Genomic DNA, 12541 nt, shown 5'->3' on the forward strand with positions numbered 1-12541 from the left:
GATTTTACTTATTTATTTAGTTTAGAGAAAGGGGAAGGGAGGGAGAAGGAGAGGAAGAGAAACATCAATGTGTGGTTGCCTCTCATGAGGCCCTCACTAGGGATCTGGTCTGCAACCCAGGCCCATGTCCTGACTGGGAATTGAACTAGTGACCCTTTGGTTGGCAGCCTGTACTCAATCCACTGAGCTACACCAGCCAGAGACCCATGTGCCTATTTTATATTAGGTTTTTTATTTGAAATAGCTACTGTAATTCCTGATCAAGATTTTTTGTTTTTTTAAATATATTTTATTGATTATGCCATTACAATTGTCCTATTCCCCCCCTTCATTCCCCTCCACCCTGCACACCCCCTCCCCCACCATTTCCATCTTTAGTTTAAGTCCACATATCACAAGTTCTTTAGATTCTATATTTCCCCTACTATTCTTGCCCTCCCCCCTGTCTATTTTCTACCTACTGTCTATGCTATTTTCTGTACCTTCTCCCCACTTCTCCTCCTCCTATTCCCCTGTTGTTAACCCTCCATGTGATCTCCATTTCTATGGTTCTGCTCCTGATCTAGCTGTCCTCTTTGTTTGCTTTTGTTTTAGGTGTGGTTGTCACAATAACTGTGAGTTTGCTGTCCTTTCACTGTTCATATTTTTTTATCTTCTTTTTCTTAGATAAGTCCCTTTAACATTTCATATAATAAGGGCTTGGTGGTGATGAACTCCTTGAATTTGACCTTATCTGAGAAGCACTTTATCTGCCCTTCCATTCTAAATGAAAGCTTTGCTGGATAGAGCAATCTTTGATGTAGGTCTTTGGATTTCATGACTTGGAATACTTCTTTCCAGCCCCTTCTTGCCTGGAAGGTCTCTTTTGAGAAATCTGCTGACAGTCTGATGGGGACTCCTTTGTAGGTGACTGTCCCCTTATCTCTTGATGCTTCTAGGATTCTCTCCTTCATTTTAATCTTAGTAATGTAATGATGATGTGCCTTCGTGTGTTCCTTCTTGGGTCCAACTTCTTTGGGATTCTCTGAGCTTCCTGGACTTTCTGGAAGTCTATTTCCTTTACCAGATTGAGGAAGTTCTCCTTTATTATTTGTTCAAATAAGTTTTCCCCTTGTTGCTCTTCCTGTTCCCCTTATGGTACACCTATAATTCGGATGTTGGAACGTTTGAAGATGTCCTGGAGGTTCCTAAGCCTCTCCTCATTTTTTTGAATTCTTCTTTCTTCACTTTTTTCTCTTTGGTTATTTCTTCCTTCCTTCTGGTCCACTCCCTTGATTTGAGTCCCAGTTTCCTTTCCATCACTACTGGTTTCCTGTGCATTTCCCTTCATTTCAATTAGTTTAGCCTTCATTTGTTCCTCTAATGTGTGACTAAAATCAACCAGTTCTGTGAGCATCCTGATCACCAGTATTTTGAACTGCGCATCTGATAGTTTGGCTATTTCTTGGTCGCTTAGAATTACTGGCTCTGGGGCTTTGAGTTGTTCTTAAGGCAGAATGTTTTGGTCTGTTCGCACCTGTTACATATGAGGGGCAGAGCCCTAGGTGTTCACTAGGGCAGGGCAAGTCAGTGGCTGGGTGGCGATGTTGTGTGGGGGCGGGGTCAGAGAGGGGCAATGGCGGTCCCCTATGCTGCTTCCCGCTGCTGGGGCCTGCACGGTCTGTCTCACTGCTCGCTCCTTAGCCTGGTTTATGTGCGCACGAATGTGTGACCGCAGTCAGCCTGCTGCCCTGCACCCTCCCCTGCGCCCTGGGTCTGCCCGTTGCCACCCCATGCCTGGGATCTGCCAACTGCCGCCTGTGGGCGCCTGGGTTGGTCCAGCCAATTTTTTCTGCGTGACCCAGCTCCGCCAGTTGCTGGCTCCGCCCCTCTTACTGGTCTGGCTGAACGGTTGGTTCATTGTTGTCGGACTTCCATACAATTCAATATTCTGTGTTTTGGTTGCATTTTTGTTACTAAAACTTTGTTGTCTTTATACTTAGTTGTGCGAGGAGGCACAGTGTTTCCACCTACGCCTCCATCTTGGCCGGAAGTTCCTGATCAAGATTTTTAAATGACAATCTTTTCAAATGCAAAAGAGCAGTAGAAAGAGCTTTTTCTCTGATTCGTTAAAGCAAATGTGATGTTCAAATTTCTCATGATTATGCTAATGAGATCCTAAATCATACTCTTTCTTAGTATCTAGTATTTCAAAATAACAAAGCTTGCTTCAAGCATACACAGATGTTACATTACTAATTCTCATTAAATCTGATTTCTACAGAAGGGCCAAACACATTAGTGACTCATTTACTTTCTCAAAGCTGAATTTCTACTTTGCAGTCATACACTTTGTTATCTACTCTAGGCCGGGTAGCGTGATTATGTTCCTTTATATCTTTAAAATGTCAATTAAGTAAAGCCATTTTTAAGTCAATAATTATCTTTCAATGAACGTATAAAGAATCATTCCTATATAAACTTGGAATTCTATTTTTAGGTTGGTAAACTATTAAAATTTTGCTGTGGACAGCCAGCGCACTTCAGCTGCCAACAGCAGTTTTCTGATCCCACTGGGTCACATGTAAAGCTTTCAGCAAACAGACCAGGGTGGCTGCGAGCTCATCGGTTCACCATTAATAACATTTGATAATGTTATTAAATGGCCAGAACAGATCCATAGCACAATTTTTATGAGCTTCTCTTTAAATAAAACAAAAGATTATTTAAATCTCAGGGTTTTTTTTAAATTTTATTTATTTGTTTATCTTTAGAGGGGAAGGAGAGAGGGAGAGAGACATCAATGTATGGTTGCCTTTCGTGCGTCCCCTGCTGGGTGTTGGCCTGCAGGGAACTGGCCTGCAACCCAGGCATGTGCCCTGACTGGGAATCGAACCTCGATCCTCTGGTTCGCAGGCCTGTGCTCAATCCACTGAGCTACGCCAGCCAGGACAAATCTCAGGTTTTTAAGCATGAACTCTTTAACGCTAAAGTCTCTATCTTCTTAGCACAGTAGCCATGACCACTATTATACAAATTTAACTAAGGTATCTGTAATATCTTGTTTTGAATTATTCGTTTATCACTTTAAACAGTTTATCCTCAGAATTTTATTTGGAAACTAAACACAGGTACTACAGACTATAGACTTATCAACTGTAATGAAAATTTTTATTAACTGTCACATGACAGTTTGCTACAGGTGTATACTAATAGCATTATTCAGAGCTGGACTTTTACATTGTCTTTGCATAATCAGTCTCAAAGTGTAATTTCCATGCATGCTGTAAAAATAATTCTGAAAATGTTTTGGTTCAGTTATAAAAGCATCTGCAACTAGTTTCTTGAACTTGAGTACATACTGATATAACCAACACCATAAAAGAATTTTGTCTCTTGTTCCAAAACTGCAGAGACTTAGAAAAGGAATAACCACTTACTTCAGCTGGGTCTTTGGCAGTGCACTCTGTGGTCTATTTGTCACTGTTGTTTTATTTTAAATTTTGTCCCATCAATAAGACATTTAAGCTAAGACAATTCAGTAGTATCAGGACATATGAATCCAAATATAAGAAAACCCTCTTAATACTCTCTCATTAAAAATTTATACATTTTAAAAAGATATGAAAATGAGCTGATATTGGAAGATAAAATAGGGTCATAAAAAATATTCAATTAGCCCTGGCTGGTATACCTCAGTGGACTGAGCGCAGGCCTGCGAACCAAAGGATCACGGTTCGATTCTCAGTCAGGGTACATGCCTGGGCTGCAGGCCAATTCCCAACAGGGGATGCACGAGAGGCAACCACACACTGATGTTTCTCTCCCTCTCTCTTTCCCTTCCCCTCTAAAGATAAATAAATAAAATCTTTAAAATTTGTTTTCAATTAATCCTAAAAGTACACAGAAAAGGAAACTAGAATAAAGAGCAGATGGAGCAAAGAGCAACTACCAAAATAACAGACTTAAATCCAACCACTTCAAAAAATCACATTAAATATAATAGACTAAATCCAACAGTTAAAAGACCAATCTTCAAGTTGAATTTTTTTCCCAAAGCAAGATCCACCGATATGAAGAAACCTACTCTTATTAAACATAAAAAAAGAAATGGCAGGGACATGGAGAAATTGGAACCCTCACGTAACTGCTGGTAGGAAGAGAAAATGGCACAGCCACCCCGAAAAACAGTATGGCAGTTCCTAAAAAAATTAAAAATAGAATTATCATATGCTCCAGCAAAAACAATTGAAAGCAGGGTCTCAGAGATATTTGTACATCCATGTTCATAGCATCATTATTCACAAAAGCTAAAATGTAGAAGCAACCCAAGAGTCCATGGACAGATGAACGGACCAACAAAATCTGGTAGATACATACAATGAAATATTATTCAGCCCAAAAAAGGAAGAAAATTTTGCTCCACACTACAACATAGTTAATATGTTTATTAACTATGATAATAGTTTATTAACATAGATAATAAACTTGGAAGACATTATACTAAGTGAGATAAGCCTGTCACAAGAAGACAAATACTAACTTAAAAAAACAAAAACAAACTTCCAGCCAAGATGGAGACATAGGTGGAAACACTGTGCCTCCTCACACAACCAAGATTAAACACTATAAAGTTTAAAAAAAAAAAAGACAACAAAGTTTTAGAAGGGGAAGAGGAACAGCCACAAGTGGAAAACTTACTTGAACAAATAATAAAGGAGAACTTCTCCAGTCTGGCGAAGGAAATAGACTTCCAGGAAATCCAGGAAGCTTAGAGAGTCCCAAACAAGTTGGACCCAAGAAGGAACACACCAAGGCACATCATCATTACATTACTAAGATTAAAATGAAGGAGGGAATCCTAGAAGCAGCAAGAGATAAGGGGACAGTCACCTACAAAGGAGTCCCCATCAGACTGTCAGCAAATTTCTCAAAAGAGACCTTCCAGGCAAGAAGGGGCTGGAAAGAAGTATTCCAAGTCATGAAATCCAAAGACCTACATCAAAGATTGCTCTATCCAGCAAAGCTTTCATTTAGAATGGAAGGGCAGATAAAGTGCTTCTCAGATAAGGTCAAATTCAAGGAGTTCATCACCACCAAGCCCTTATTATATGAAATGTTAAAGGGACTTATCTAAGAAAAAGAAGATAAAAAAATATGAACAGTGAAAGGACAGCAAACTCACAGTTATTGTGACAACCACACCTAAAACAAAAGCAAACAAAGAGGACAGCTAGATCAGGAGCAGAACCATAGAAATGGAGATCACATTGAGGGTTAGCAACAGGGGAGTGGGAGGAGAAGGGGGGAGAAGGTACAGAGAATAAGTAGCATAGATGGTAGGTAGAAAATAGACAGGGGGGAGGGCAAGAATAGTAGGGGAAATGTACACATGTGACACATGAACATAAACCAAAGGGGGGGAAATGGTAGGGAGGTGTGCAGGGTGGAGGGGAATGAAGGGGGGGAAATGGGACAATTGTAACGGCATAATCAATAAAATACATTAAAAAGAAAAAAAACAAAAACAAATACCATGTGATTCCACTCGTATGAGATATTTAGGACAGCCAAAATCATAGAGACAAAAAGTAGAATGGCAGTTGCCAGGGGCTGGGGGACGATAATGGATTATTGTCCAATTGGCAGAGAATTTCAGTTCTGTAAGATGAAAAGGGTTCTACAGACGGACAGTGGTAATGGTTGCAAGACATGAATGTACTAAATGCCACTGAACTGTACAGTGAAAACTGCTTAAGACAAAAGAAAAAGAGGGTTGACATTAAAAGGACAGAGAAAAATATACCATAATAACACTAATCAAAAGGAAGCTGGAGGGGCTACATATTAATGTAAGACAAAACAGACTTCAGAACACACAATATTACCAGGAATAAAGAGGGACATTACATAATAATAAAGGGGTCAATTCATTAAGAAGATGAAACAATCTGCCCTGGCTGGTGTGGCTCAGTGGATGGAATGCCGGCCTGCGAACGAAAGGGTCACCACCGGTTCAATTCCCAGTCAGGGCACATGCCTGGGTTGCAGGCCAGTTCCCTGCAGGCCAACTCCCAGCAGGGGACCTTCGAAAGGCAACCATACATTGATGTTTCTCTCCCTCTCTCCTTCCCTTCCCCTCTAAAGATAAATAAATAAAATCTTAAAAAAAAACAACCTATTTCTAATATCAAAGAGTTCCATAAAAAGTCATTGCTTTCCCCTTTTCTATGACTATTATTAACAGTGAGCCTATGAAAGCTGTTATGAACCAAAAACAGTAAAGGATGTCTACAACGAGTTTCATAATCAAAGAGAATTTGAAAGAACATCTGTACTCTCTTTAACACCATACAGTAAGAGCCCAATAGATTTATTTTTGCTGGAAATACACAATTATGACACATTTCATGCAATCTACTCAAACTTTTTCTAATTTAGGACACAGGAAAATACAGAAAATCCAGCAATACATTTTAGACCTCATTTATCTGAGTGCAGATTCTCAAAGGGCAGCTTTTTATGCTCTATAATCCCTCCCCTCAGCCCCATATCAACACCCCTGCCTCCCACCGCCACCACCTCCCAAACTACTTCCTGAGCTGACATGTGGTTCATGAACAGCAGCTTAAATTCAGCCTAAGAAGGTGAAATGGACAGAAAATTAGATGGAAAATGGGGAGGTCACATGGCTCGGCGTGCGCACCTAGCCAGCCAGCCAGCCAGCCTCTACAACTCAACACAGTTAAGCTGTTCTTTTCTTGTCCCCAAATATAAATAGAAGAATGATTTACACACACACACACACACACACACACGACACCTCCTTATAGAAAATGACGCTGTAAAGGCCAGTGTGGCGCTGGAAGTGGAAGCAAGGACTGGCCCTTGGAAGGCTCTGGTTTTCAAGGCAGTCGAGAGCGCTCCCAACTACGTATCCTGTCTAAAACCTGTACAATAAACTCCTTAAGTGCTCCACGGATCTGTGAAACTGGTTCTGCGAGTGTCCCAGAATTGATTTTAATAAATCAGTAAACTTCTCCCCACACTTACACACTCATTTAAGGTCACTTGATACTCATTTATGCCTTAAAATGTTTCTAGTTTGTGGACAAAAGGATATGACGGACTTATAGTCTCAAATCTAGACATTCGTGACAGTCTAAAAATGAACCCTGTGAGAACCTACTTTTTAAAATCTCTCTCACTATTTATAGTATTCATCTTTTATCCATATAGATAATAAAGAAAGTTAACTTTAAATGAATTTGTTAACTGGAGGCAAGACAGGAAAGCTGGGGACAGAAGCTCCTTGGCTTTGCTGAGGCACCAGTTCCCTCTGACTCTCACTGTGGCTTCCAGTGAGTCACCTTCCGGGGCTGAGTCCCCTCATCCACAAAATGAGGGTGGAGAGTTGTGTTGACTCCCACCCTGATTATTCTACAAGCTACTTATAATTCAGTTTCATCACTTAAGTTAGAAATAAATAAACGTCATATAGATACTCGACGTGAATGTGAATTCACGTTGTTCATGTAGTGAAGTATTTTATACATCAAGTACTCTCAGTTACAACTGGGTTCAGGTTTAGTAAAAGCTTTTTAGCAAAGGGGGAGCCGAAAACCCAACTCATCAGTGCACGGGGCCCTGTTTGAGCAAATCTGACTCGAGTGGAGGAAACTCCACCCAGCGCTGGCTAACACCACTCCACCAGAAAATGGAGCCCCAAATTACCTAACCCGGAGCCAGGAGCACAGTTTTCAACATAGCACTTTGGACATCTGATCTTTCGTTCTGACTGCACGTCTGAAGTGAAACTCTCGAGTATTCCAGAAGGGTTGTGAAAACAGGTAAAGCGAGGCACACGGATACCGACAAGACACGATGATGCAGCACGGGAGAGGATTCTGGTCTCCTGCCTGCCCCCTTACTATTTATAGCTATGCACTCAGAAAGAGCGCATAAGAATATATGATGAGGTCACAAGCACCTTCTCTGTTTGTATGTTTTACTTTAGATCACAAACTCGAGAATTAATAACTAAAAGAAAATGTTTTCTAGGTCTAAAGAGATTAAATAGTGTTCATATCTGATTTAAATACACAGAGTATGGACAACTTTTTAAAGTCCTAGAAGTCCTCCTGAAAATTTTAGGTCAGTCATCTTATCTGCAGTCAGTCACTCGGGATCTGTGCTCATTCCTTCTGATGAGAAATTCACAATCTAGCTTGCGAATGGGCCTGTCGTTGCCTGTGCCCTCCCCCACCGACAACCCCGCCCCCGGGGGCTGCTGGGGAGCTAACGTGAAGAAAACTCATGAAAAGGAAGAACAGAAGCCTAGTTTCCACCAACATACTCAGTCGCTGTTCATAATACTCTAATATTTTTTCTACCAAAATGCATTTGAGATAGCATTATTTCAAAAAGTATAGAATCCTACTTCACAATTTAAAAGGGCGCAAGGGTTAAAATGGATGGACCACGTTAGTGTGAATTATTTCTCATCAAGTAACTTTCCTCCTGATCCCAGTGTGACATTCCAATGGAAGTGTCTTGAGTTTCCAGGTTTAGTGTGAAAAGGGAGAAAAATAATGTAGCGACACGGAACATTTCAGGGAAGAAAGCAGGTTTGGAAAAGGCATCAAAATTGGAAGAGGGCAAGTGGGCCCACGGAGGGGGAAGGAGAGGCAACACAGCGGCCAAGGGCAAGCTTGACATGATTCAAAATCCTGCCTCATGATTTTAGAAGAAAAAAAGAAATGTTTTTCTCAATGACCTGGACTACTTTAGAAACAAAATTATCATTTCTAACCTTGTTATCTAAGGGACATGCATTCTGAGTTCCAAATAGCCAACTTAATACATGTTTAATAATTCTTAAAAGGTAGGAGATGGCTTATAATGCTCAATTAAGTTTTCTCTGTACTTGATAATCTGTCCTATTTTTAGGGATGGGCTGGGTTCGAGGGGTGAGTTATGGACGAGACACAGAACTGGAAAGATACACGGGCTAATATTTCCTTCAATGCTTTTTTTTCTGCATGACTGATACTCTGAAGCCGACAATCAAGCTGCTATCCCAGGACGTTAGCGAGAGTCCTGCAGCCCAAAGGCCGTGCCATTTCTCAGCTTGGAAAAACCCAGCACCTCAGCCAGTCCCAGCGTGATTATAAAACCATTTATAATCTGACACAGGGAGAGGACAGCCTGCACCATAAAGATGCCATATTCAACATGAGAGTTTAGCCTGGCAGGCTCTCGCTTGCTAAATGGGTACTTTATTCCCTTGTTTTAACGAATTTCCTTCAGAGGCCTACCGCACATCAAGCTTACCCTTGTCTGGAGACTGTGTTCTGCTCTTAATTTAATTATCTAGAAAAGCTTGATTTATACATTCAACCAAAACTGTATTCTGTTCTAAGTTAAACCACGTCTTTATTAAGGACCTCTGGGGGACTTGGCCACCACCTTGCACAGCTCAGAGCCACCTATACACACCATCGGCTAACCTGAACTTCTCCTGCCCTCCCCCAGACCCGGACCAGGGAATGGCAATTTAGCAACATATTGACTACCCTGAGCAATAAACTCCAAATTCCCTGGAGAACGGACTCATTTCTTACCCCAGGAGCCTCCCTACACACTGTAAGGACAACAGCTATCCGATCACAAACTAACCGAACGCCCAGACTCCGCACGGCTCTGTTCCCAACCATCATTTGTCCCACTCCTCACAGGACTGATTAGCAACAAGAGAGCCCCTGATTGCTAGAATAGCTGAGGCCATCACCCAGCTGATACGTTTTACTTCATGTGGTCCCCAAACCAGAGTTCCTGTTCCCATTGCTATTTTAGGGAGCCCTGTTCTCTAAATACAAAAACGCTGCATACACAAGCACAGACATACACACAGAAAACCTGCGGCACGAGGCAGAAAGCCAAGCTTACTCACAGGAACTACCCGGGCAGCTTGTGTGCAGTCCTGACCGAAGACATTTTAGAGCACTGAACAGGCACCTGCCTGCTACATTTCTGTCCAAGTGGATTTAAATCTATTTCTCCAAGAAGGAAACCCACACTAGACACCTCCCACTGTCAGCCGTGTGATGCAGACAGTCCCGAGTCTGGGTATGTGGGCCAGAACAAGAGACGACAATGACACAGCACTTAACGTTTCTGCTACAACCAGCCTGAGGACTGAATCTTCCATTTTATCTCATTCTTTTACAAAAAAGAGAGAGTGAGTTTTAAGATTCTCAATACCTAATGCCCCCAAATTTGGAAAAAGAGAAAATATTTTTAAAAACTTTACTATTCATCCCATGTATTCTTCCTAAGACTAAAAAAAAAAGGAAAAATCAGAGTTTGCTTACACCTATCCAAAAATTTCTAGCCACTTAAACTCTCTAAAGGCCTGTTTAAAACCACCAGTTCAAATAATCTAGGATCCAATTCCCTCACTTAAACGGGTAACAAAAAAGAGAACCAGAGTCAACAAATCACTTATAAATGGAGCTGGAACCGAGGATCCGGACAAGAGGAGAGCCAGAAACAGGAGCAGGGTGTGACGAAACTGGCAAAATCTTAGAATTTAACAAGTTCTGCCTTTATCTGATATAACATCATTATACTTAAAAAAACAACAACTAGAAACTTCTTTTTGCCCTATCTTTTCTTCTTAAAAGGATGAAGGCAGTTGGGAAGAGTTCTAACACCAAGAAAACATTCCAGTAAATTTAAAAGAACCCCAATGCCTATTTTTTAAAAATCCAGTCCTGACTGGTGTGGCTCAGTTGGGTATCATCTTGCAAAATGAATGATAACCAGTTCAATTCCCAGTCAGGGCACATGCCTGGGTTGCAGGTTCAGTCCCCAGTCAGGGCAAGTAGGAGAGGCAACTGACTGATGTGTCTCTCTCACATTTACATGGATGTTTCTCTCCCTCTCCTTCTGCCTCCCTTCCCCCCCTCTCAAAAAATAAATAAAATCTTTTTTTAAAAACCCAAACTCCTTAGTGTGATATCAAAGCCACACAATCAATCCTAGAAGATCCGGGCCTATAACCTACCACAACCACCAGCAGAGTTCCACGTAGGGTCTCCCTATATTTTAGCCACATGGGGCCAGCTGCCATTTTACAAGCATGTCACAGTCATTACCACCATATACCCTTTGCAGGGATTCAGAATGAGCCACCCTAACATGTGCCTCCGTGGTATGTGGATAACTGCAAGGTAAAGGTAACCGAAACCCTGAGGACTCAAAAGAAACTTCTGCTATTCCCTTAACTATCTAGAAGAATTTAAATTAGGAGCTTGGCCCAGAGTAAGAGCGAAAATTAGAAATGACCTTTTACCTATTTATATGGCAAAGAAAACTAGTAATCACTGAACATGCGCTCGCCCTCCAACGATCTACGCACAGCCTCATCCCTGGCGCAGATGTCTGAGACGCCCATTCTCCCTTTCGGCCTCGGACTCACTCACGTGTGCAGGGCTCCCACACGTATGCGTTACATTTGGTTATTTTCTCTTATTAGTCTGTCTCAGGCCTCCTCGATATCAGACCAGCCACAAGAACCTTGAGGGCAGAGGAAAGTGTCTTCCTCCCCTCCGCTTGCTGACACTGCTCTCCACGCTTCCAATTCTCTTTGCTCCCTGCGTAGTCATCAACATTCCAGAACCAAGGCCCACATCCTACCACCCTTTCTGTGAGTCCCGTACAGAATCTCTCCTCCCGGCGCCGTGCGGAACTACCAAGCAGCACACCACCTGCACTGCCACTCTAACAGGCACAGGCTGATCTGTGTCACGGTCAGCTGTACACAGGGTGTGGCAAATGCAGCTTTACAGTTGTTCATATGAATAACTGTAATAAATCATTAAAATAATAATACAAAAATAGGGGGCAGGAGGTGGGGGGCAGGAGGCAAAGGAGAGAATGGGGGATATCTATAACAGTGTCAACAATAAAAAATAAATAAACTGTGCTTCATATACTCACAACTGTAAACCAATTTTTGCCCCACCCTGCATACCAGCAGCTCCTATAAACTACTAGGTCTTAAAGGTCAAAGACCATGACTAAACAATAGGTGTATCTTCTCTTAGGGTATTACCCATATTTTGCCATGAATAAATACATTCACGTTTTTGGCCCAAACTTTCAGGAAAGAAAAGATTTCATTTATTTATTTTTAGAGAAGGGCAGGGAAGGAGAAAGAAAGGGAGAGAAACATCAATGTGTGGTTGCCTCTCATGTGCCCCCTCCTGGGGACCTGGCCTGCAACCCAGGCAATGTGCCCTGACCGGGAATTGAACTGGGGACCCTTTGATTCACAGGCCGGCACTCCATCCACTGAGCCACACCAGCCAGGGCCCAGGAAAAATAAAATCTTTCATTTTATTTTTTCCCTTTTTTTATTGTTGTTCAAGACAGTTGTCCATTTTAATTTTTTAATTCAATTTTTATTTATATTTAGATACTTGTTTTTTGTATTAGAAGGGATATTTTACATATGGATATCATTATTGCCTTCTAGAATTACTTTTACCACATAAGC

At 41.5% G+C, this 12541-nt stretch overlaps 1 protein-coding gene across 25 annotated transcripts in view; it reads right to left on the reverse strand.

Annotated features, from left to right (window-relative positions):
• MAP4 (microtubule associated protein 4) overlaps positions 1 to 12541 on the reverse strand; it is a 142073-nt gene that overhangs the window by 95138 nt on the left and 34394 nt on the right. The window contains exon 1 of one of the 25 annotated variants that reach the window (XM_037030438.1): positions 9932 to 10029. The exons of the other annotated variants lie outside the window; for them this stretch is intronic. The gene's annotated coding sequence lies outside the window, so the exon portion shown is untranslated. Of the gene's footprint in view, positions 1 to 9931; positions 10030 to 12541 lie in introns of those variants that run through there. 25 annotated transcript variants of the gene reach the window in all.

The sequence above is a fragment of the Sturnira hondurensis genome, unplaced genomic scaffold (genome assembly GCF_014824575.4).
Source record: "Sturnira hondurensis isolate 20B ecotype Veracruz unplaced genomic scaffold, ASM1482457v3 Scaffold0020787, whole genome shotgun sequence".
NCBI classification, from domain to species: Eukaryota; Metazoa; Chordata; class Mammalia; order Chiroptera; family Phyllostomidae; genus Sturnira; species Sturnira hondurensis.